This window comes from Vulpes vulpes, chromosome 12 (assembly GCF_048418805.1).
Source record: "Vulpes vulpes isolate BD-2025 chromosome 12, VulVul3, whole genome shotgun sequence".
In the NCBI taxonomy this organism is placed as follows: Eukaryota; Metazoa; Chordata; class Mammalia; order Carnivora; family Canidae; genus Vulpes; species Vulpes vulpes.
Window position 1 is genome coordinate 5,296,565 of NC_132791.1, and position 26,237 is coordinate 5,322,801.

Consider the following 26,237-nt stretch of genomic DNA (forward strand, 5'->3'; position numbering starts at 1 on the left):
CAAGTGATTATGGGATGAGAAGAGGTAGTGGGTATAGACTCTGCTGAGATAAGCTTAACAGACCCTAGTGCACAGTATGTGATCAGAGACATGGGAATAGAGAAGAAAGAGAGGGGGATAGAAAAAAAAATAAAGAGGAATGTATATCCCGGGATGAGAAGAAAATGCCATGCAGGGCACAGCAGAAAGACAGAGGCTAAGGTTTCTATGTAACTCTTTTAGGTAAATTGATAGTTATGTATTATTCAAAGACATGAATCCATGAGTTAAATTACAAGCCTGAAGAGAACAAAGAGAAGATCTCTTCTCCCTCTGGACAGATTCTTTGCATCTTTGGCACATTTTCTATTCAGTCTAAATATTTATGGACACAGCTTTACTTGGAGTTACACCATCTCCTTTAAGGGATGTTAGCAACATGACAAAGAACGAGAGAGAGAGAGAGAGATGATCAATGTAGGATGCCTGGTGGAGAGGGTGGCAGTGCTGGGGCCAGGGGTTCTGAACTCTACATTTTCTAGAGAGATGTTTTGATGGGATTTGATCTATGGCAGGAATGTATTAGTCATAATCATAGGATGGGCATCAGAATGATTTGTTTGGTACTAACTTTCCCTTTCTCTGTGTTGATGTCATGGCATTGTCAGTGATGCCTACCAAGAAGGAAAAGACTGGACAGTCCTTCTCCATTTGACTGCCATCCACTTGCCTGTGACCTACACAGCCTGTGATCTGATCCTTGCCTACATTTCTATCCCCATCTCCTCCGACAGAGAGCGTCACTAACTCTACTTTACCCATAATGGCTTTGACTGTTACTCAAATATATCAAACTGACTCTGACTCAAGACATCTGTCCTACTTTTTCCTTCTGCCTGGGAAGCAGTTATCAAAGATAACTGAAGTTCTTCTCCATTAGTTCTCTGATCAAAAGACATCTCTTGAAGAAGTCTTCCCTGGCCACTCTTTTTATAATAAATCCTCAATCCCATATCATTCTCTAGACCTTTGCCTGGTATATTTTTCAACATTACTGCTACTTTGAGTATTTTGTTTATTTTTATGTCTCATCTCTTCCATTAGACAGAAAAAAAAAAAAATCTTGACCTTCTTAGTGCTGCATCCCCTAATCCCTAGAAGAGGACCTAACACAGAAGAGTATCAAATACTGGTACCAAAGTATTTGGTGAATGGGTAAAATAATTAATCAATTGAATTTGTTAATCCTCCAAGAAGATCCCTCTATTTTCCCAGGCTGGAGAAGGAGCCCCTCATCTCTGCTTTAATAACCTCTAGAGGATTATATAAGGTATTGACATAAAAAGCTCTCATGTCTGGCTCTCTCAGTCCCTAGTAAGTTCCTGAAGCTCACAGCTGATTTTTCTTTGCTTCCTCAATGTGTCCAACAGTGTTGCTGTTCACTGGACTAGAGGGGAAAGATTTGATACATTAAATACTGGTAACCACCAGCCACAAAAAGAAAAGTGGAACAGGAGGTGGACTCTTGGGATTTAGCAATGACTTGCTTAGAAGAAGGAAGGAGTGTGATGTCATGAATTATATTTTTAAAAAATCAACCAGCAAAATATATTAAGTGCCCATTCAAATTGATGCAACTGATCAGAAGACAGCATTTTGAACTGAGGGTCAACCAGTCACTACTCTGGCTGTGGTCTTTACGTGAAAATAAGCAAGGATGATAGCCTTTCCCCTCTGGGCCTATTCCTATCTTTATCATGAGAAAATTAGATCATGGGATGTCTAAGCTTCTTCTAACCTTTCTATTCCAAGATTCTACATACTTAGGGTGGTGAATATTGTAATCAAGTAAGGAAAATATGTAGAATGCATGACCCTGCCCTCAACAAAGCACCATGCAAACTTTGGAGCCAAATACACTGGAGTTTGAACTCTGACTCTGAAACGTACAAACTTAGTGAATTTAGGAAATTTTAAAAATCAATCTAAACCTCTATAAAATTGAAATAGTAATTCCTGGTTTACACTCAGTAGACTGAGACTGAGCTTGCTTTGCATTTCTTCATACATCCCACAGCTAGACTTTTAAGTGGAGTTGATTTAAGAATCAGAAGATTTTTTTTTTTTTTTTTTTTAATAAACATCACCCTAGCAGGTTGTGTATCTCAAGCGCTACTGCAGCTTCAGCTGACCGGAGCACTAGAATAGACAACCTCTGTCACAAGGATAAAGTTTTCCAGGTCCCCTTCGGGCCTCAGAGCAGACTCTGTTTGTGTACCAAGGAAGTTTCTTGAGCCATTTCTTTTGCTAGAATTTCATGGTAAACATTCTTACAGATGATTTACCGTCTGTCACAACACTGCAGCTCCCTTCCCAAAAGGAATTCCTACAGAATGAGATCAATCAATTACTAACCACGATTTCCATTTTCTTTTTTCTTTTTCTTTTTTTTTTTTTTTTGCTCCTTTTGGTCCTGCTGTTAAGATGCTAAGCAACTCCTCTGGGTACATCAATGGGTCTCTTCCAACAGCTGTGGGAGCAAAATGTTCTAGCCGTGTAAGACAGAGCCCCGAGGAACCAAGGAGATGAAGCACAGACTCTGGATCCACGGGAGAAATTCCAAGTTAGTAAATCCAATAACTGCGAAGTAGAGTTAATGAGAAGTTCTTAGATATGCTTCTAGAGGATTTGGAAATGGGTACCATGTGAAGGTGTTTGTCCTTCCGTAGGCGTACTGCATTCATCAACAGCCCCATAATGCCAGGAATGTTTCTTCTAACTATGCTTCATAAATGTTAGAGACCCTTTAAAGAATTGAACAAACCACACTATAGAGTGTATGGAACTCTTTATTTGGCAGATGATCAGTTCCCCCTTCCCAAGCATGTGGGTGCACTGGCCAGGGTCCTTCAGGTAACCATTTCCCACTATCCTCTTCAAGAGGTACATGAATGTCTCAGGTAACATGAGAATGTGTGCACAGCATATGCTCACCTTCATGCACTCATAGTGATGAATTATGAACAAATTTAGTAAGTCACTGTATCTTTCATCTCATATAGTTAATGCTTATACATGATGGGTGCAGAGGTGAGGGCTGAATAGATTGAAATAAAGACTCCCGGCCAATCTAATTTAGGAAACTTCTATCTTTCCTAGATAATAATTTCCCTTTGACTTCAGACTGAAATAACATTTCAGAAACAGCAACAGCGAATTCAATTTCAGTCAATCTTCCACTCAGTCATGCAACAGAACTTTACAGAGCCCCTAAGAGAAATATAGGCTCTGAAGCTGAATTTCAGCCCTAGCCTCTCAAGCAAGTTACTTAATCTTTCTGAGTCTCAGTTTTCTACATCATAAAATGGAAATAACAACAGAACCTATCTCCATGTCCAGAAGAGTAAGTCAATCATAGAAAGTAGTGCTTGACATTGAATAGACCCCAGCAGGGATTAGCTTTGATTTCTAGGAGTAGCAGTAGTAGTATAGGAACAGCGATTGTAAAAACACAAAGACAGCAAAGGACGTGATGCATAGAGGGCTTTAGCTTTCTCATATGGTTGGAGTAACATGGATCTGCATGAGTTTGAGTGGGTAGACAGCAAGGGGAGATTCAGAGATGAATTTCAAACGTCCCTCTGGTCCCTTGGAACAAATACCAGAGGAAGAGGAAGAGGACTGGAATTCAAGCCCAAACTCTGACAGTGACTCTTCAGGGAATCACAGGTGGGTCACTTCATTTTTCTTGACCTTAGTTTCCTCACCTCTATAATGGGGGCTAAGCATTAGATGGGGAATGAGAGGAGGAGAACAGTGATGCCAGGAGGGAAGAGCTGTGGAAGATGGACTCACAAGGTAGGAGTGGCCAGCAGGGAATTCTCTCCAGGCCACAGTACTCAGTTGGCTAGTATCAGAGACCATGAGCCCCCAAGAAAGGCATTCTTTCTGATTTACCACTCTGTTCTTTCGACTTAGCACCAGGTCTAACACAGAGAAACCACTTAATGAGAATTTGTCAAATGATTGGTTGAATGAACAAATAATGAATCAAGAACAGAATGCTCTGGAGAAATGCCCCCACCCCCTTTCTTAAGGGTTTCTATTATTTCAGTTGAGCATTTCATCTCCAAATACTGCAAGTATCTCTTTGGGGCTGACTTTGTCCAAAAACACAGTCTATATCTGTAAGGCTTTTTTCTAAGGAGTTTTCCAAAGATTCTCAGTTTCATGGAGCCAGACTGGGGAAATGTATTTGGCATTTTATAGATGGGAGGGGGAAAAGGCAAATTCTGGAGAAGCATCAAGCTGAGCCCAAGTGATAAGAGAAATGGCTAGAGAAGGAACAACATTAAAAGAAACTTTTTGAAGATACAAGTACATAGATCATCCCATTGCCATGCTGTCCTGATTAGAAATCCAAAATAGAAAAAAAAAAGTCATTTTATTTTGTGCTAATATTTCATTATAATTGCCAGCTCAAAACCCCCGGGAGCCTGGAGTTTGTGGATCTTTGAGTCGGGAGCTGGAAGGACTGATCTCAGAGCATTACCTTACAGCCAGCTCTCAGAAGAAACCACAGCACTGAGTGTGGGCTTCCGGAACCCTTGTGGAGACCTTCTCATTCCAGCACAGTGTTTCAAGGAGGAGACAGGGCTCCCTTAGGGGGCTGGCCAACAAAAGAAACAGTTAAAGGATAGAGTCATACCAGGCATGAAGCCAAACCCCAAGTAGCCCTGGGGGTCACTGGCTGAGAACAGGCTGTCAGGGGCCTGCCAATCGGTCATTTATGCAGCTCCCTCTGTGCCTAAGACTGTACTTAGTCAACTGAGACCACAGTCCCTGCCCAACACTCAGTAGCATGGTGAGGAGAAAGGGTAGAGGCTCTATAGATATAAAGCTGCAGATTTAAATGTTGGTCCTACCATTAAGTATCACTTACCCAAACTAAATCTCCTAATTCTGTCAAAAGAGAGACAGACAGAAAGGGTGGGGGGAGGCAGGCAGGCAGGGAGGAAGGAAGGAAGAGAGAGAGAGAGAGAGAGAGAGAGAGAAAGAGAAAGAAAAATGCTGTTACAGGAACTAAATGAAATAATATATTTAAAGTATGATTCTTTGCACACAACATAACTTTTTAAAATATTAGTACCCTTCCTTACAGTCACTCCGTGTTAGCATGAGAATCTCTTTGTTACTAAGCTCAGAGGCCCTAAATTTGTGCAAATTCATATAAATTAGCCCTACTGTTGTCCCCAAATGAATACAGATTTAATAAACACTTAACATGTCGGGAATCACTCACCTTGGTGAGTGCAATGAGGAGTATCTTCTCCTATTGAACACATTGTATTCACCTGGAAATGTCTTTCTTTGATAACCGTGTCCCTCATTGCTTGCAGAAGCCTTTAATATTCTTTAGTTTAAACTTTCAAAAATCAGAATCCTAGTGGCCTAGAAGATAGGTTTCCAACCAGTTGGGCCTAAATGAAAATCTCAGTTCTATCAATTACCCAATTACTGGTTGTATGGTTCTTGAAGTGTTATTTCATCTCTGAAGCCCAAATTCCTTAGCCATAAGTGAAAATATCCATATCTTATGAAGTTTAAATTTTAAATGATACGACATACATGAGATTACCCAGCCCAAGGATTACTCATTAAGTTCATTCATTCATTCATTCATTCACTCATTCACTCAACAAATATGTATCAAGCACTTTCAGTGGGCCAGGAAGTATTCTGGGGGCTGATGATACAGTTGGGAACTGAATAATGCCTTGCCCACTTGGAGCCTATACAACAGTAGGGGAGCAGGCAATAACAAGATAAACCAAAAGATTTCTCTCAGCTGGAGCAAGTTCTGTGGAAAAAAAAAGAAAAAAGCAGAATAATAGGATGAACAGTGATAAGATGGCAGTGCTAGAAATAAACACTGATTCTTGCTCCTTTTGTTCACATGGTTCTTCTCTTTTGAATCCCAAAGTCTCCCACCCTCTGACCACGGGCCTCCAGGAAGGATAAACAAGAGGTTATAGTCCTGTTGAATTGAGTCATCTGACATCCTTTAAATAAAGTTGTGGACACCAATAGAAGAGTCCATGGTCAACAGGATGGACAGTTTGGGTGTCGCTTTGGAGATCCTTGGAGACTCGTAGCTATGCTGTCTCCGGGCTTGTCATGGTTGACACTACAGAGGCAATTCTTGGGGAATGACACTTCCCCCCAAAAGAGGCAGTCCTCAATAATGCCATCTTTGTTGCAGCAGAACATCAGTGACCTTGTTCTGAGCTGGATTCAAGCTGAAGGGAAAGAAGGGAACGGCCAGCTGTGAAAAGATCAATTTGTTTCCAATCCACTCTTTCTTACCGTCAGAGCGGCTGGCTCCCCACATTGGCTGGGTCTGTCAGGGACAGATGCCAAGTAGGGCACAAACTGAAGAAACACCCCCTGTTCCCACTGAAGCAGGAGCATTCAGCCTTCTGAGCAGAGTCTGTGGTATTAGCCATCACCCAGCTGTACTGCTTTGGGGAGACACAGGTTGGGGCAGCCAGGAGGGAGACCTCAAGTCTAATTCAAAGCTATACCTCTTCAAATCCTCTTATTCACATCTGAAAATACCCAGTGTTGGCTGGATGTAAGCGAGTTGGCGCTCCCATATACCATAGGTGGAAGGGTAAACGGGTGTAACTTCTTCAGAGTCCCATGTGACCATATCTATGGGAATTGAAAGCTTTGTTGCAGCCAGTCCACTTCTAGGAATTTATCCTTTGAGTAAATTCTCAGAAGTCCACCAAGATAAAGTCACAGGGATATTTACTGCAGCATTGTTTGCAATAGCAAAAGTCTAGAACCAACTGAATGTTATAGCTAAAAAGAATGAGGCACACATAGGTTTATGTAGAAAGAGGTCCAAAAGAAAAAGGAGTAAGGCAGTACGCAATTCAGTATGGATGGTCAAATCCATTTGTTAGCTATGAAGCTAATCCCTCCATCAGTGTATATGTCCTGTTGTATCTCTGCTTATACTTCCATCTAATCCCACTCCACTTCTAGGATCTGATAAGACTCATGTAGCAAATGGACTCATGTAGGGACCTATGAGTGTGTGAGGTTCTGGGGGTAAGTGGAAACCATCCGTAGATAGAACAGTAGAGTGAGAAGCCTTGCAAGCTTCTGTAACTCCACCCTGTGTGTCGGTTTCCCTGGGCCAGGGTGACATAGAATCAACAGCCAGATGAGTAGAGAGTTGCTTATTGCGTATATGGTTTTTGACTTTTCCTGAGCTCCTTCTGGATGAGCAACTGAGACCACTCAGAGTACTTTCAGCATCCTCATAATGGTTGACCCATTTCCTTCTGTCACCAAATAGCACAGAGAACAAATGTGAAGGAATCTAAGAGAAAGAAAAGTTCATATTTGCACAACAAGAATTTTCCTTCTTCCAGCTTTAAAATATCCAGACGTTTTCCAGTTGCAAATGTCACCAAATTCACAATGAGCACCAAATGTTGAAGAAAACAATCATTCTTCCCACCCTGCCACTAATCAGCTGTGGAATTTTGATGGAGCTCTCTGCTCTCCCTGGGTGTCAGTCCTGTGGCATGCCGGGAGAGGCTTACACAGAGCACCTGCGCCACTTCCCTCCCTGCTTGCACTGACACACAGGGCTAATCAATCGTAGCATTCTCGCCAACAGATCCCAGATAATTCCTCCGAATCCTTCTTGATAGAACTCCAAGGAGTCACCAACGATGACTCCAAGCCGATATTAAAGATAACATTCATTGCGTCCTCCAGACTAGATGATCTCTAAACTTTATTCCAGATTTAACATACCGTTTTCATAATTCAAGGATTCATCTGAATCCAAGCTTGTTCACGAAGTCAAGCCGGATTGCAGAAACACATGTGAGTTATCCCCACTTCTGAGTTGTAGAATCTGGTCCGTGTAAGTCAATATGAACTTGACTTCTAATTGCTTTCCATTATTATCTCGTTGTCATGACCTGTACAACCTTGCTGCCTCTCTGGGGAGCCTTAATTTAATTATAGAAAGGTTATCTCATATGGCAATTTTCAAAGTCCACTGCACTATACCCACAGAGGTACTCATGGGTTTTCCAAGGTCCCCAGTTGGCAGATAGTGTTAAGGGAATTTTTAGATTCTCGACTTTCATTTGCACTCTTTCTCAAGAATCTGAGAATAAGGAGTCTCCTTTTCATAAATACCTTTCACCCACTTTACGAAAGGAAGCCACACCTCTCACTCATCTTGAGTTGCCTTGGGGTATAAATTTCTCTGGGAGACCAAACAACAGTACAATTCAGGGTTCTGTTGTAACTGCTGAGAAGGTGAATGGCTGCTGATCTAGTAGCAAACCGTGTTGCAAGTCAGAGGATTTCCAGTGCTTTGGTTACAACAAAACTAGAGGGGAACCTAATTAGAACGTCAGTTAAAAAGCATTTTGAATGATTTTTGGCATACAACCTGGTAGAAGATTATAACATTGCTATCACAATAGTCCTTCTTGTCTCATCTATTAATTGCTGTGAATGAGTTTCTCAGTGCTTACAATGAAAAAATGAAAACCAGGAATGGAATTTATATAATACCATCTCATGCTACCAATAATGTATATTCCTTAACAGAAGATTGAAGAAAAATCCATCTCTTTCAGAAAGCAATTCCAAGGGCACCTCGGTGGCTCAGTCAGTTAAGCGTCCAACTCTCGATTTTGGCTAAGGTCAGATCTCAGGATCATGGGATCAAGCTTTATGTTGGGCTCCACACTGGGTTTGGAGCCTGCTTGGGATTCTTTCTGTCTCCCTCTGTTCTAAGAAAGAAAGAGAAAGAAAGAAAGAAAGAAAGAAAGAAAGAAAGAAAGAAAGAAAGAAAGAAGAAAGAAAGAAAAGAAAAGAAAGAAAAAAGAAAGAAAGAAAGAAAGAAGAAAAAAAGAGGAAAGAAAGAAAGAAAGCATTTCCAATAAGCCTCTGTTTCATGTCACAAATATTCATCAAAATTTTATTAAGTGTATAGTAGATTTATCAATTTATTATTTCTAATAATTGCTATAATAATTCAATCAGAAGAAATTGCCTTGTGCTAGAGCCTTAAACTTACAGAACATTAAAAAATTAATATCAATTTATATACATCTTTTGTTTTAGAGGAACAGGATATCGTGATCAGTGAAAGGCTTTCAAATATAAAAATACACATAATAAACTCCTATGGAGGAAATGGAATGGAAATACACATTCAAGGAGGAAAAGAAACTATGTAACTTTTCAACTGTTAAGAAACATCTTATTCGCATATTTCTTAATGGAAAAATAGCACCAAATCACTATGGAATTTAGATTTTGTGAAATCTATTTAAAAGAGTTTTATTTTTAAATGTATCTTTAATATACTTGAAGTTATATCCTTTGCAACTACTTAAACAGACAACAAAAGCATTTGTCAACTTAAAAGGTAAATGGTTTTCCAAGATTACTTTAGGAGGTACAAAACAAACTCTTGAAGACTGCTAAATTTACCACTTGAAGATTTATTGTATTTACCTTTACTGTATTTTATCATCTCTTCAATAATCATAACAGGACAGATCAAATGGCAGGTGTTTAAAGGGACCCTATTTGCTGATAAACTAATCTGTGTAAAGGAGGTAAGAATGACACATTTTCTAAGTATAAATGTTGCTTGTCAAATTGGGCTGAGAGTGGACTAGATCTGGGCCTGGTTGTCAGTCTCAGTCCAGTGTTGCTACACCTGAACCCACCTTCAAGGGTAACTACAAAGTTACCCTTTGTAACTGGGCACCATAGCTTGATTAGGATATTGAAAGATTTTTAAACCCAGGGCTTTTGTTGAGAGATTAAAAAAGATATATTTAATTATAAAATATAATGCTGGCGCCTTGGAATCAATGCCTTATCCGGAGAACACAAGCAAAGGAATAAATATTTTAAAATCAGTTTTTAGGATGCCCTTGCCTTCTTTGGTCAATTCCATGTGCTCTCCTTTCTGGGAAGATTGCTGAACCGGGGTGAAGGCAAGTCAAGGAGGTGGTAGGAGGAAAAAATGTGTGTCATCTCTCTGCTGTTGCTTTAGTTTTAAGTGGGGTTTATTTATCCACTGACTCATTCAGTAACTTTACCTAAACACTCAGTCGGTGCCAACTTCTGGGTTAGGATCTGGAACTCCCAAGGCCAAGAAGATGCAGGTTCTGCCCTGAAGAGCTCAGAGTTTACTAAGGGAAAGGTCAAGAAATAATTAAGATACTCTGCAGTAAGCATTTTATTAGGAGAACCATCAAGGTGGTAGGGATCGGAGAAGGGTGGAGAGACCTATCCTGTAAGAGCTGGCGATGTTTGAACAGGTTTTAAGTAAGTGAGAAGTAAGAGCAGTTCCAGCAGGAGGCACAGTACATAGTGTAACACGGCAGCAGCATGGGCCATCATGACACCTGAAGAATGGAAAATACATTGTGGCTGATGCAGGGGTAGAATCAGGAGGCGGGGACAGGAGATGTAGCTCAAGAAGGAAGCTGGGGAGAGGTCACAGAGAGCCTTGAAAGCCTTATCCTTTGAGCAATGGGAAGGTACATGACTAGATCAGGATTCAAGGCTGATGATTCTGGGTGTTCAAGGATTCAAAGATTTTTTTTTCTTAATGTTTATCCTAGTGATGGATGCAAACCGATTCTCCAGAAACCCTTAGCTGACCTCTCAACAACATCTTCTTCCTCAAAAAAAGAAGGGCTCTGATTCTATGGCATTCAGTGCATCCAGTAAATGTTTTATACTAAGAAGAGGAAGGAATGAACCAGAAAGATAGCTACTCATTTGTTTTATCAGTGTTTATCAGTGCCTCATCCCTTACATGTGGTTCCACACATTTTTTTTTAATCTCTACAATAAATTTGTCAAGTGAGAACTATGAGCCCCACCTTAGTAACGTATACACTGAGTTACAGGTGGGCTGAGTAACTTGGCCAAGGTGAGACTGCTGTAAGAGTTAGACTCTCTGCAAACCCGGGCAGCCTGGCTTACACGAACTATTCTACTGTTCTGGACTGTGAGAATAAAAACACATCAAACCAGTGAGGAGAACCCTTCTAGAGATGAATTTGGCCTACCCTTGGCTCCATTGCAAGTGGGGAGGTTCTACACATATGTGCTCACAGGCCAAGTCTGGAGATGAAAGGAACATGAGCTCTAGGTCCTGCCGAGGCCAGGGTCACAGAGAGTCTTTTCACTGCTATTGCTTCTATTCCTGAGCTGGAACTGCCAGGTCCAAAGGATGAGCGTCCTCGTTCCTCTCCTAATCTCACTTCAGTAAATAGCATCACCGTCTACTGAGCCTCCACCTCCAGGATGCTGCTTTTCTCTATTTCATTTCCCACATCTGATGGATCACCAAACCCTGGCAAGCTTATCTCTAGTATCACTAAAACCTTCCATATCCTTCCATCCCCACAGCTCCAACCCTGGCCCAAAACACCATCATCTCTTGCTTACGTGACTCTGACAGCTCCTCGGTGGTCTCCCTGACTCCAATTTGCCTTCTTAACTCTGCTTCATCCTGCAGCCAGGGTGATATTTCTAAGACATGAATGAATCTATCCTTGCCCCTGACTTGTTGGCATCCTGGAATGGCCTCTCATCACCTGGCTGCAGGAGAGATCAAAATCCTTCACATGGCTTTCAAGGCCTGCATGAGAACCTACCAACCTTGCCCTTCTCACCAGCCCAACCCCAATTATCCCGCTGTTCCCTGCTAGCTTTTCTAGAATGCAGGATGCCCTTTCTCACCTCCACATGCTGATCCCTCTGCCCTTCTCCGTCTCCCATCCCTCTTTCCTTCCCTTTCTACTATAACTCATCATGTCCAAGACTCTGTTCAGGTGTAGTGCTCTCTAGCAACCTTGCTCCATTCCCACCCACATAGATCTTGTACCTGCTTCATCATGGCGCTCATCACATTGTATCACAACTGTCCCTTTGTCTGTCTCCTCCCTGAGCTATAAGCCTCTTCAGGGCAAACCCTGTGGTTCATCTAAATTCCTCACTGCCCAGAACAGAGCTAAATATAGAACAAATGATCAGAATCTATGTATTAAACATCCTCATTGTCATCTTCACCTCATAATGGACATTATATGTTCTCATAATGGATGCTGTATTTGCAAACAGGGTGATTGCGAAATTTAAATGAGCTTGAACTTTGTCATTAACTCACCAGGGCCACCCCAGCCTCCCTCTCCTGCACATGGTAAAGAGGCTTCATCGTCTTTATGAGACCATGTTCCCTTAGCAGGGGAACCAACTCATCCTGCTAATTGGAAACAGAGGCTAACAAATGCTTTCTCCACAATTTTAAAAGTCTGAGCAGACCTTCTGACTGTGGATGAGAACATAATGGATTTTTCACACCTGCTTTTCCAAAAACAGAAAGGAATCCACTCCAAGCTCTGCGGAAGAAGAGTTCTTGCAACTTTTCCTTTTTTGGGGAAATCTTCCAATACTGTGGGCCCCAGGCTACTGAGTGGAAACCCACTTCCTCACTTTTGCCTCCTTCCCAACACACACACACACACACACACACACACACACACACACACATAAAGATCGAGAAAGAGAAGCAGGTATTTGAAGATTTCCTTTAACCAAGGATTGACCCAAAGAAGGGTTGTGTCTCGTAAGTTCTTTCAAGGAAAAGGCACACTGGGCTGGCTAAAGGTCAAGAAAGAAGATGAAAAAGGACAGACACAGGGTGGTCCAGATGCCCAAGCCCTTTCCACACTGTGACACACAGCTGTTTGGGAGAAGTTTTGCAAATCTGATCCTAAAATATATCACGACGTCACTGAACATTCTTTTTATCATGATGAAGCACAGAACAATACGCGTCCTATGGTAAATGCCTGTGGCAGAAGCCCAAGATTTAGTGCTCTGACTCCTTGGTTACACCACTGTTGAGCTTTCCGAGTATTTCTATTCTAATATAAAACAAGCCTTGGCTGGATATTGCATTACGTGGGTAGGGAAAAGAATTCCAAGGATATTTGTTCCCACCACTTTCAGGAACTGTTGTTATGCCATACCGACGGAGCGTACGGGGCGAGATAAAGATGCACGTTTTTAAACCCTCCAGGGCTTACCATCTAGGAACTTCCATCTACTTGCTTGTAATATGGAACTAGTAACATCTGCCCACAGTCAATTTGAGAAGATTCCATGAAAAAAAGAAATGTGTAAAACAATGATGCCAGTGCCTGGCACATGCAAGTTCATAGTAAATGTTACCTTATTTTACAATCGCATGGGAGAGGCACATATGGAAGGATCATTTACGATCCTGGCAAAGGGAGTAATCAGGGAACAGAGACACAAGTAAAATACAGGGAGGCGTTCTGAGCGGATTATCGAAGAATGACTCACAGAGCAGGTGGCACTTAGGCTGAGCACTGGAGAATGCAATGGCATCTTAGATAGGATGACAAGGCTGTCTTCCCAAAAGTCTGTGTAACTGAAGCACATCACTTGAGTGAGGAAAGACACATTTCTTGGCTCAGCTAGTTACTATTGTGTCATTTGTTAACATTATCAAATCTTTTCCATGTGTTTCTGTTTCCTATCCAAAAATAGATTACAAACGAGAAACTGAGATTCTAGTTCCCAGAGCATCCTCATTAATTTGTCTCTTTCATGAATGCCAATGACTACGGGGTGTTAAGTTGCTGCAGAGTGATGATATGGTGACTCAATCTTTTTTTCTCCGGAGACTGGAAACAGCCATCAGTCCCCTGGGGATGGAGGGAAGAAGGACATCATCTTATTGGAGAGTCCTTGGGAAAAAACAAGAGTGGTACCCTAAGTGGGTAGAGAATCAGTAGCCTCTCTGGCACGCACAGTTCTATAAAAGGCTAGCATGTGCAGCAGACATTGTGTGTGGACTACAGCTGCAAGGGCACGTGACTACAGGAAGTCCTTTGCCTAGTGGGGTGCACAGGGGTAGGCTGGTGGTGCCCCAGTCATTGTAGGCAAGCAGCCAGTTCTCACCAGAGCCAGCCATGGGCAGATCCATTGGGTTCCATGAAACTCCCTATTCCCCCGTAGACACTGTCCTTTCCGGAAGGTCAGCGAAGCTGAATAAATGCTTCGTCCTCTGCCAAGCACACCGTATTCATCATAATCTAGTCCAGCCATATATCTCCCTTAAGGATCCTATATCATCCCTCCTGAATTATTCACTGCTCCAGAACCTTCTTCCGTGCCTCCTTGCCTTTGCACGTGTTGTGTCTTCTACTAGAACATCCTTTCCCAGTTGCTTTGCTCTCAAGATGTTTTAAGACTCAGTGTAGAGATAAGTCCACTAATCCTCCGTCTTGCTTGGGTTAGATGACCCTAGCTTGTACCTACCTCTGCCACGGGACTCGTTCTGCTGGATTGTAACAGCCGCATTGCTCATCTTTTCCACACTTGAATGTACACGCCCCAAGAGCAGAGACTGGATGTTTAGGTCCCCATTGCCTAGCATCGTACATAGTATACTCAAATGAATGTTTGTGGAATAAATGAGCCAATGAACCAGTTACAATATGGGTAGACTCACATGGAACAGAAAGATAAGAGGGCCCCACTGATCCTTATTCCCAAAGAGTTCTATTTTCATCCTATAAATTGTTCCAAGCCTCAGGGGAGTATTGCTCGCCACCCTGTCATATTGCCACCCAGGAGAGAGGTCTACACATAGAAAGAATTAGTCATCAACTAAAAGGTAAGGTCTGAGGGGCATGGCCAGATCTGTTACCTACCAAAATTTCTTCCATATCCTTGACCAAGATCTTCCAAATTCAGGAACAAGTTCATTGATCCCCCACGGTGGCAGGGACTCTTCTCTTCATAAAATGTGTCTCCTCACTTTCCTAAGACCCCTAGATAAACTCATAATTCTAGCCAATGGAATGCCACTACTACAACTGTTCCATAATCCCACACATGCATTCCTCCTTGTTCTTTTTACTTCTGCTGGCTTATTGCAAGTAAGCATGATCTCCATGGAAGTCAAGGACATATAGCTACAGATGGAAACATTCTGATATGACTGCTTGATGGAGAGTCAGCCCTCTAACAGGGCTCTGTGTGGACAACATAGAAATTTCTGTTGTGTTAAGCCACAGAAATTATGCAAGTTATTTTTTTTTCCCGTTACAGCAACTGTTTAATTCTACCTACACATATGCTACCCTTGAGCCTATGGCACTATTCATCAGATAAACATAAGAGCAAGGATTTTAAGAGGATCGGCCACAATGAGGGCAGAAAACACCCAAAGCTTGAGACAGAGGTGGCAGTGGCCACCTGTTTGCTAGAGGGCAATTCCAAGAGGGGTCCTAGATCCTTCCATCACTCCTCATGTAACTCTTCTTGGGTTAGCCATGCTTTCTGCGCTAGTGAGGGGCATCTAACTTGATGGTGAAGACCCAGGCCGTGAAAAGAGTGAGACCTAGCTCGAATCCTGGTTTTGTCACTTAGTGGCTCTGTGCCCTAGGGTCAGCCAGCTTCACTTGCCCTGTATTAGAAGAGCTCTCAAGTGGAGATGCTAACCTACACATCTCTGTTTCAGAGTCACATGAAAAAATAGTTGTTAAACACATAACAATATTTGTAATATTATAACCACTCAATAATTAGCACCCATCTTTACTCTTTCCGATGAAATACAAACTCCTACAAAATTTGTAACATTTCTGTGTTGTTTTTTTTTTTTTAATTATAGACTACTTGCCACTTGGTGTGGAAAGCACAAGAAAAACATCCAGTCCCTGCCCTCAAAGGAGGATATCAGCATCCTTTGGTTTCTATTTCTCACCTTTCTTTCCTTTGATGGCTAGAGCAGCAAATGAACCCCTCTCCTTGCCTGTCCTGGGATACATTTGCGTTTGGAAGGTCATAGGCCAGCCCAGAGAGCACCAGGCAACTGTGGGTCTCTCAGAGCCAGAGCTGCTGTGGATGTAATCCGATCTGACCACAGAGAATGTGATTAAGTGAAACCCCATCTGCTGCGAGCCTTCCCATGTTCCCAGGAGGGACCAGAGCAGGATATGAGGCGGCGGCGATCCCGAGGTAAGGGGTCTGTGCGGAAATGGTGAGATCCCCCACGTGTAATGTGTCTCACCGCAGGCCTGTGTGGGTCTCCCCCAGCATGACATCATCCTGGAGTTCACCAGGGCTCAGATCTGCTCACACTGTTCCTTGCATGTGGGCAAGGGGCTTGGGGCGTACGTGAGTGTGAGCATGTCTGTGTGCAGTGTGCATGTGTACATGTTATGTGCATGTGTGTGAGGTGCTAGAGGGTATAAACCAGGATTCCTCAATCTCAGCCCTACTGGCATATTTGTATTGCATAAGCCTTCGGTTTGCATGGGACGCATTACAGGATGTTCAACAGCATCCCTGGCCTCTATCCACTAGTTGCCAGTAGCACTCCCACCCAAGTTGTGACAGCCAAAAATATCTCCAGTCATTTCCAAATGCCCCCTGGGGAGGAAAATGCCTTCCCTCCCAGGTCAGAAGCACTGGCATAAACCAAAGAGTGAAACAAATCAACCCCTTTTTATCAAAGACAGGAGAAAGAATTCAAGAGGAAAACAAAATACATTAAGTCCCCAGATCCTTATCTAGTTTTAGAAATGAAGTAAAAGCTGGTAAGGAGGCTTTGTTCAGATATTTGTTAAATAAAGAGGAAAATCTAGAAGCGATAATAATTTCCAACTATTTAGCACTTCATATGTCCTAAGTGCTTTATTTCACTGACTTTTTAAAAATTATTTATTATTTATTTGAGAGAAAGCATGGGCAGAGGGAGAGGCAAAGAAAGAGAGAGAAGCAGACTCCCTACTGAGCAGGGAGCCTGACATAGAGCTCGATCCCAGGACCCTGAGATCATGACCTGAGCTGAAAGCAGATGCTTAACAGGTGCCCCTATCTCACCAACTTTTAACAGCAGCCCTTCATGTAGCTGTTCTTACCTCCATTTCATGGAGGGAAAAACTGAGACTTGGGGAGATGACCAGTCTCGCCCAGGAGCATTCAGCTCTAAAGTAACAGCTGGGATTTGAACCCAGGTCTGCGTGATATAAAGCACAAATTCAGAGCCGTTGGGTTATCTTAGGGCATTATTTTGGAGTTGTGTATGCAACATGATAAAAATTTCAAAGTCTGTGATTTAAACCAGTGAGTATTTGATGAGAACTACTACACTCAGCATCAGCCTAGACAGAGGTGGGTGGATTTGAGTGGAAGAATCAGACTTCCCATGCTCTTACTTAGGCAAGAGTAACCAACCCACGTTTATAAGTCAACAAGAGATAGCACATAATTAACCCCTAAGGGGGCAGTACACGTTAAAGGCATAGAAAATAAATAGTAGGACGAAGAGAAAGAGCATGTTTCAAAGATTGGGTTTCTAATATTCTGTCCCTGAATTGGGTGGCCGGTACACCTGAGGCTCCTCAGTGATGACGTGGAGCCGACGGCCTGTACTTGGCATTGAACGGTGCTGGGATCTAATTCCAGCTCTGACACTTACCAGCTGTGTGGCTTTGGGCAAAGCACTTTACCATAGGGAGCCTCGGCTAACTCCTCAGCAAAATAGAGACTAAAACACTCAGTTCTCACACCAGTTAGATGGGCACATTTCAGAGTTCATCTGCCTTGGTAACTCCTCAAAGGGCAGCCGTACAATGGTGATAAGCAGGGACTCTGGGGGCCAGATAGTCTGGATTTGAGTCCTGGCTCACCCTTAGTCTTATCAGTTGTACAACCTTAGACATCTTATCTAACTTCTCTGAGTTCCTAAGCTAGCTCCTTAATTAAAAAGTGGAAATAATAGTGATGATAATAATACCTCTCTGATAGGTTATGAGGATTTAATGAGTTTAGCACCTGTAACGCTTTAAAGTCCATAACACAAAATAAATATTATATGAATATGTTTTAAATGAATAAAGTAAAAATTCACATCCCCACTGTGAAAATTGCAAAGGAAACCAGTATCATGAATAAAGAAAAATGGCTTATGTTATTTTTTTTTCCATCAATAGCAAGGTATTTTTAAATGGCTAAGCATTTTCTGCAGAAATTAGTTTTGTCTACAAAGGGTCATTAAATTATTTTTTTAAAATATAAATTTTAAAAAAATACTCACCCCTCAGGATTGAAGTAAGTCCAGGAAATGGGAACTAATGTAGAGCATCACAGCCACTTGGTTCTTGTTTTACCACACTCATCACTGTTTTGTTTATGACTATATGCTTTCTGTGTGTATTTATGTGTTTAATGGTCATCTCACCCATGAATCTGAAAGTTCACTGAGAGTGAGGACTGTGCCTTTTACTCACTGCCTCTCCAGCACCTGACTTAGTGCCTCGCACATAATAGATATTCGTTACAAAAAAAAAAAAAAAAAAGCTGAATGATTAGAAAACGTTAATGCACTCTTTCTCCCTGCATTTTCTTGTAAGATAATGAATCTTCTGATCCTGGAAGCACTGAAGCAATGGAAAACATTAGGTTCTCTATACCTCTGTGTCCTATCACAGCCTCTTACGGTGACTTTCACTACAACACATATCACATTGTTCTGCAATTACCTAAGTTTCTCTGTGTGTCTTCTCCTATGGGGCGATAAACAACCACAGAGCTGGAAAGATCACCCTTTAATCTCTGTGACATGGTGACATGGCCCCGTTACTGATACCCATGGTGGGACATATGTCTGAATCCAATAGATAAGGTTTATAAAATAAAGACATTGACGTCTTAGAGGGAGGGCATCAATGACCAGACTACAACTCAGACAAAATCACCACTCTGATATCTTCCTATTCAACTCACGAATTCTAGGCTTCAGCAATTCTAACTGCTACCAACTCTGTTCATGCAACATCCGACCATCAGGAACAAAGGACTGCATTCATTATTTTTATTTCTACAGAAAAACATAATCAATAATTCTCTATTAAATTAAATTGGCTGCTTTTATAAGGAAAAAGTGTGAGCCGGTTTTTTCACATCCAAGCTTGTGATTCAAAGATATTTAGATTCAACCATTAATAAAATAAATGCCTACAGAGTGCTTACTGTGTGCCAGCCACTTAGCAAGGGGCTGGTTAAATCAGATTGGATCATTCATGACCTAGAGAATGACCTTGCCATGGGGCATTCTTCTCAGCTACCCAAAGGAAACCGGAAGTTCTTATTGCATTGTTTGGGTTAGAGATCACAAAAGGACTCAGAAGTCTTGGAGACAAACTCTCCATCCTTTGACCTCAGTGCTTTTGGAGAAGGGAACTCCTCATGCACAAAGAAAATAGTTATTAAGCCACAGATACTTCCTAGCCACAAGGTAGACTCCAAAGCAGGTGCCTGGGCATCGGGAAGTCTGGCAGATTTATAGGTCTCATCTCTCCAACCATCATGTAACTCCCTTGACACACAACTTCCTTCATGACTTCATTTGTGATTGTTCTCCATGGGAAGGAAGAAGGAAATTGGCATTTTCCGTGTCTGGCCATAAGCTGGTAGCTTTGTGTCTGTAGCCCTACAGTAGATACAATCCTCATGCAATACTGGAGCATAGGAAACATCTCATTTCTCTCAATCCTGCCTTTCTGTTCTTACATCCTCACCCAGGTAACTATTAAAATGGAAGAAAAAAAAAAGTAATAATAATAATAAAATAAAAGTCACCAAGTATCTGGTAAAATTCAATCTCAACTCTGATGGGGAGTTGTTCCTGGTTTATTCAGGTGTCCAGGGGTCCTACATGTCCCAGGATATCTAGGAACCACTGCACACTTCCCTCAGCTCTGACTGTGGCAGATTTCGTCGCTGTGCAAGCCTGCACTCCTAGAAGTGAGTGGCTCTGCTCTGTGCACACCCAGTGCTCTGTGCACTGTGGTGCTGGGATCTTAGCAAGGCCTAACTAAGTTCACTAGCTGAACTAATATGTAAGTGCCATCTTTGTAGGTCGAATGTAGTCGAATGCCAGCAGTTTCACATAAATCATGTTAGATTAACTGTGCAAACAAGACTGCAACTGGCCAAAGAACCAAAGTACTTCCATATCCTTTAGAAGCATCCACTCACTACCGATTCCCGCTCCTTAAACCAGGCTCCCAGAAGATCTCTCACTGGCAACACTATACTAGCCTAGACGAGCTACTGGTGGAATAGGCTTCAGAGTAAGCCCCCTCTGCTGGCTTCTACAATGCAGCTGTCTCACTGATTCATTCTGGCCCCCACACCCCTGCCGTCCATGGGGATTATCAAGGCTTCCCCACGACTTCCTTATAAAGTATTTCCAGGGAGGAAGTCTTCCATCATCTGCTTCAAACAGTGAGTCATGTATCTATACTTACTGCAGAGCACTCCCCGTGTACCATCCTTCTGCGAGTCAGGCCGCTTCCTGGCCTGGGCAGGTGTTCTAAAGAATTTAGAAAGCCTTTGAACTTCCCCTACGGAGGGGGCTCTCTGAGACAGCGTCTGAAAGACTGGCTTGGCATCTCACTCTGGGGCTCCTCTAGTCCCCAGATACCACAGCTCCATCTGTCACCAAGTGAACTGGAAACCTGAGGGAAGCAGGTGAGAGAGGACTCGCGGATTGGGCACCGCAGCAAGGAAGCAGAGAGGTGCTCCCTCTTCTCAATCACCCCCTTACGTCTTTTCCAAGTAGAAGAAACTCCGTGTGAAGGATTTTCTAAGACATAAACCCCTCTGGTTTCTGTGAGTCTTAACAGAAATCCAGACCAGTCGCTTCCTCCACGTGAAACGTTGCTCTGGGAGTCAGCAAAGCTGGATTTTAGCCGCAGCTGACCACAATTCACAGTGTGTGGGCAAAGCCGGCCACTGCTCTGAGCCTCCTTTTCTTATCTCTTCCCTGAGCACGATGATCTCGTAGCTCTTTCAGCTTGACAAAGTATACTGGAGAGGAGTCCTCGGAGTTACAGATGAGCAACCACCCAGATAAGCCTGACACTTATTAGGGTCGGGCTGGGTCCAGAGTGATAAGGATGTAATGTGTAAGTCCAGGTTCACCCCTGTCTCTGAGCTAAACCACTCAACACCGCAAAACTCCCTCATCAAGAGGCCCCTTCAAAACTTTTGGGCTACTGGGGGAGGCTGAGCTCCCTCCAGCTTCCATTCCTTTCCCTGTCTTCCAGACAGTACCTAAAAAGTCTTATTAAAGGAGCTGCAATAAGAAGATATTTCAAAATCCAGTGATAAACGGAATGATCCTTTTAAAGGCCCTGCTGTGCACCAGGCAGACACGGTCCCACTGAGTCTTCGTATTAGTTTCCTGTGGCTACTGTAACAAATCAGCACCAGTTTCATGGAACAGGAATTTATTCCTCACAGATTTGGAGAGCAGAGTCTAAAATGAGTTTTATCGGGCTAAAATCAAGTTGTCCGCAGGGCTGGTTCCTTCTGGAGGCTCCGGGGGAGAATCTGTTCCTTGCTTCTTTCAACTTCTGGAAAGGGCCAGCAGTCCTTGGCATGTGGCCACATCACTTCAATCTCTGGTCACTCTGCCTTCTCGTCTCCTGCAGTCAAATCATCCTCTGCCTCCCTTTTATAAGGTCACTTGTGATTGCATCCAGGATAATCTCCTGATGACGCAATCCTTACTTTAAGCACATCTGCAGAGTCCCTTTTGCCATATAAGGTAACATATATAGGTTCTGGGGAATTAGGTCATGGCCGTCTTTGGGGTTAGGGGGAGCGTTAATCAGCCTACCATAGTCCTCCTGCCCACTTATGAAGTGAGTATTCTCACCCGGGTTTTACAGTCAGCGACACAGATGGGGCTCACAGCCCTGAAGGAATTTGAAACACTTTACACACTAATAAATGGCAGAACTGGGATCAAACCCAAGTCTGTCCAGTTTCAAATGATAGGCTTCTTTTGTTATGCCACCGAACTCATAAAACTGATGAAATAATACTCCATATAGACAGTTTCCACAGCAGAAACCAAGAAAACCAATATTTCGCATGGGGAGACCCTCTGTCACACTGCTTATGTACTGGTTATGTGACTTTAAGCAAGTTTCTTGATTTCTCTTCACCTCAGTCTCACCCCGGTAATGTAGGGGGAACCTAGGTGTGAGAACAGAAGTAATGGTCATTGGGGTCGTTGGGTGGCTCAGCAGTTGAGCATCTGCCTTTGGCTCAGGGCATGATCCCGGGGTCCTGGGATTTAGTCCCACATAGGGTTCCCCACAGGGAGCCTTCTTCTCCCTCTGCCTATGTTTGTGCTTCTCTCTCTGTTTCTCTCATGAGTAAATAAATAAAATATTAAAAAAAGAACATTCATTAATGCCTTATGATGTTATTAGTAAATATATGTGAGTATATTTCTCTTCCACTCTCTTCCTTCATCTTTAAACCAACACTGAAAGGTACTACAGGTAGCAATTTTTATCTGTCTCACTAATGGGAAATCTGGATTTCAAAGAACAGACATGATTTCCTCGAGGTAATTCACCTTTTAATAGTCAAGCTGATGAAACCCCAAACTATGCCTCTTGATGAAACCTCTTCATCATCTAGCCAATCGGTTAGTCAGTCATTTCATGGAAATGCTAACTGACTTCCCAGTGCTTTGGGATGGAAAGCAGAATTCTTGTCCTGGAGGAGCTCTCACAATCCCAATGGGGAAATTGATGAGTAAATCAGTGATAACGATAAAGTCTCTAATCATCTAATAAATCATTCCAAGAAAGTTGGGTTTTTTTTTGTTTTTGTTTTTGTTTTTGTTTTTGTTTTGTTTTTTTTGTTATTTCCCTCCAAAATCTAATGTGGGTCTATGGCATTTTAAGAACCATAATGTGCGGGATGATATCACAATAATTAATGAGTGGTATGGCATAGGAACCAACATGAACAAATGCTGGTTATAGACATATCTGTTAGTAAGCAGAGGAAAGGTATGGTGCCTGCCCTCAGTCTTCATCGTCTAATGGGATAAAATATACAATGTGCTAAAAGTGAAAAATGAAAGTCTAGATGGGAAGAGAAGCCCTTCTCTCTTGATGTTAGCTCATGGAAATGTTCTTGGAAGCACTATGAAGTAAAACTTAAGAAATAGTACAGGAATTTGTCGTGTGGACAAAGTGGGAGAAAGGTTGTTCGAGGGACAGGGAATTGAATATGCAAAGTCTCAGGGCCCTCAAAAACTATTTCTTTGATTTTTTTTTTTTTTTTGAAAAAATTTAAGTTGCTAAGATCATAGGTGTGGCTTGTTTGGTAACCAGGACACTCAAAGCCAAGGAAAGGCAGGGATTTGCCCAAAGTCACACAGTAAGTCGATGTGCATCAGGACCTGAATCCATGCTAGGCCAAAGCTCCATCCACTCTGCTATACTGACCAGAAAATCTTCCTAGTGGTTGGATTATGCAGCTGATTTGATTTGTGCTATTCCATCACACAGGAAAGTTCTCCTCTGGCTTGCGACTCATTCAATGATGCCTTTGAGTTTTTTTTGTCCTTTGTTGTCTCAGGAAAAATGAGAAGAGATGGAGAAGAGCACTGAACAAAGAAAGACTTGCAGGCAGCAAGTTTGGGGAACCTTGCCTCTAAACAAATGCATCTCATTGAATGACTAGCCCATTGTGTTGGGTCAAAGCTCCTTCATTGCTTTGGGAGAGATTTCTGGCAATTGTAGAGCCATGTGGGATTTCTGGACAGAAGTGAGCACACTAAATGAATCCCAAGAAGAGGAGGAGGTTGGAAACAGTAAAGGAGTGGCTGAGCAGGAGGGAAACAAGGGGTCCTGTGGGAAGGAGGTGCCAGGCTTCTCCAGGAAATAGATGCTTGACTGTCTCAGATACTGCTAGTCCTGGCCAACCTTCTACTCCCTGGCTGGTCTATCTGAAAAACAAAAGAAGTATTGCATTTCACAGACCTTCAAGGAAATGCGAATGATCTCACCTGAGGCAAAACCTCATGCTCCCTCTGGCCTCCAAACCACAGCCTCCACCAGCAGCCGGTGAGGGAGGATCACAAACAGGCAACAACATCGGTCTTTGGCAAAGAGCCCCATGCAGAGGTGGTGTTTACAAGCATTCACTCTACCCTCTCACGTGGAAAAAAGCTCTTATAGTATCAAGAAGGACAAGACCATAGAGATTGGATGCCAAGAGGTGTGGCCTCTGCCAAACAGGAGGATGAATGGTTATTAATTCTATAAACATCCTCTGCTGTAATGTCTAGGGTGGAAGCCACCATGGTGGCTTTGGACAAGTCACTTCTCCTCTGTGAGTCCCCTTTCCTCATCTGTGCAATGGATGTGTTGGACACAATAATCTCGTTCCCGTCTCATGTTCTATGAATGAGAAAGGAAGATTTTTAGTGATAAAGCACAGCATGTCAGACATTCACGTGTTCCTCCATTAGCGTATTCATTCAGTGAACATTTGCCGAGTGTCGGCAATACCCAAGGCTCTGTGCTAGGCACAGGTGTGATCCCTGTCCTCTGGAAGTCTGGAGTGTAGGAGGTAAAAACTAGACATATGTATACCACGTACAGACAACGAATGTCCTAACAGAGTCCCCAAATGCTGCGGTGCATGGAGTCACATCTTAATGGAACCTATCTAGGAAGCTCTATGGTAGAGTTAGATCAGAACTGGTTCATAAGCTGATGTGAGGACACCGAGGTGACGTTTCTAGGTAAAGTAGAGCATTAGCCAAGGTTCAGAGGCTGCAAAAGGCCCAGGGATGGATGGAAAAGAGTCCTTGTCTGGGTCCCCCCTGCCCCCCGCCCCCAACTCAAAAACCAAGGTATGGCTTCAAGACGCCGCATGGGTTTTGGAGAAAATTCTTAAAATTCCTCTCTCTTCTAAAGACACGTAAATAAAGCCACTCATCTCTTTTCTGTGTTATCAGAATATACTTTTTTTGGTAGTAACTTAATGCCTCATAATATTCTTGTTTGTTTGTTCCACTGGCCTATTCCTGCCTCGAGGGCCAGCCTGGTGATATTTGGCTTTGTTCTCCCTCTGACTGTCTAAGCCACATGTAGTAGACCCTAGTCAATGGCTGTGGAATAGTAGGAGGATTGGGGGTGTGTGTGTGTAGGGGGTGGGCAGTCAGGTTTGGGACATCCCCAGAAGTCCTATTTCTTACCCAGTTTTCTAGCATGCTTCCTTGTCTCAGTTAAATACACACACAACTGCAAGCATGTACTGATCCCATGTTATATGCGAACACAGCCTCCAGGCCATATGAAATGGACCATACACCGCTCTCTTTTATTCCCTAATGCCGGGAGATAACCTTGGTGGAATCTGGGACACCACGAGGCATGGAAGCATTCGCTACTAGATGAAAGACACAGTCTCATGCTACTGCAGCATACTTTGGCTAAAACACAGAATTAAAAACTTCCAAAACAACCAACATTTGAATCAGCCAAAATGTCCAAAAGTTCAAACGAGCTGTTTTGTGACATGACTATTTATGGGCTTTCTTGCTGTCTGGGAGGGTCACGTAAGCAGAGAATCCTAGAATGCCAGAGCCATAATCAACTGTGGGGATGACCTAACCTCGTCCCACTTTTTCCAGATGGAGAAACTGAGGCCCACTGCAAATAATGAGTATGGGAATTATATCATTCATTATTAAAAATAGGCAGATAGTTGAAGCCTCCATTACTAGCAATGAATTTTTTAAAAACCCAAACCAAACCAAGGATCTCCCCTTTATCTCCTACGGAACAAAGAATTACAGTTTCCACACTCAGAGACAGCAGTGATCTTTGTACAAGCAGTGTTATAATCCAATAGGGCGCAAAACACTGAAATATCCTCTGCCAGTGTTCGTGGGCAATGCTGTGCAGCTGTAGGAAGAACGACGGAGTCCAGTGTTGTCATCTGAACGCTTCCCAGGTACACTCCCTAAGTGGACGTAACATTACTTCTCTGAACCTCGATTTCTTCATCTGTCTAATGGGCCCAGGTGTCTGCGGGCAGGTAACGGAACACCATCCCTGAAGTACCTTGCAGGGCGCCTGATACAGACTTCCTAGGGGCGGGTCCAGGCCTGGCCTCAGGTCACAAGATGCCTCATTTCCCATCATGGTCACAAACTACGGTGTGCTGTGACCAGCTGACGGGGAGCGCCCTGTCCCAGCTGCTGCCCCCTCCTCAAAGCCTGCGTGTGCCCTGGGGCTGCTCAGCGCATG

General features: G+C 42.9%; 1 long non-coding RNA gene across 1 annotated transcript; it reads left to right on the forward strand.

The window, feature by feature from the left end:
* On the forward strand, positions 1-24,936 carry LOC140594546 (uncharacterized). The gene is made up of 3 exons (XR_011995406.1): positions 1-2,602; positions 15,767-16,113; positions 23,554-24,936. It is a non-coding gene; the product is annotated as an uncharacterized lncRNA (long non-coding RNA).
* Positions 24,937-26,237: the final 1,301 nt, after the last annotated feature.